We start from the raw sequence: 817 nt of genomic DNA on the forward strand, positions 1-817 counted from the left end.
TCCTAAATTAATCCCTCTCTTTAACCTTGAATTAGGATTAGATTAATTTAGGATTAAAGATAAAATAAAATGGGTCATATCATATTTTTTAATGGGTCGGGTTAGGTGGGTGGATCACTAAATGATTTAATTTATTTTTTAAAATTTTTGGTTTGTTATATAAATAATTAATATCAATAAATTTTAATTAAAAATAATTTAATAGATTGAGTGACTTTCTGAGGAAAGAGTGAATAGTTGAGTGACTTTCTGAGGAAAGAGTGGATATTTGAGTGACTTTTGAGGGAAAATTGAAAGTTGAGTGACTTTCTGAGAGAAGAGTGCATAGTTGAGTGACTTTTGAGGGAAAATTGAAAGTTGAGTGACTTTCTGAGAGAATAGTGCAAAGTTGAGTGACCATCTGAGGTATTAACTCAAGTAATTAGTTTGTAATTACACCATTTAATCACAAACATTTAACCACACATTCCTAAGAATTGAAGAGTGTAACTACCCTTATATTGACCATATAATTAAGTGGCCAACCAAATATATCAGATAATGTAATTACGCCTAGTTATACCAAAACATAATTATAAGGTTCATTTTCCAAATAGTCCCTTAGTTCTTTCTTGGTAATATAGGTGTTTTGAGTACAATTATTGACGATGTAACAAAAAGAATTAAGTATTCATTAATTCATCATATAAATATGTCGTACTTGGGTCTTTGTATGTCAATAGAGATTGTATATCATCCTACAAGTCACTATATACATTTTGTGCCCACTTTTTCGGACTTTTATTACTTCAATTATATTTCTATAAGAGTTGACACA

This window comes from Solanum pennellii, chromosome 11 (genome assembly GCF_001406875.1).
Source record: "Solanum pennellii chromosome 11, SPENNV200".
Lineage (NCBI taxonomy): Eukaryota > Viridiplantae > Streptophyta > Magnoliopsida > Solanales > Solanaceae > Solanum > Solanum pennellii.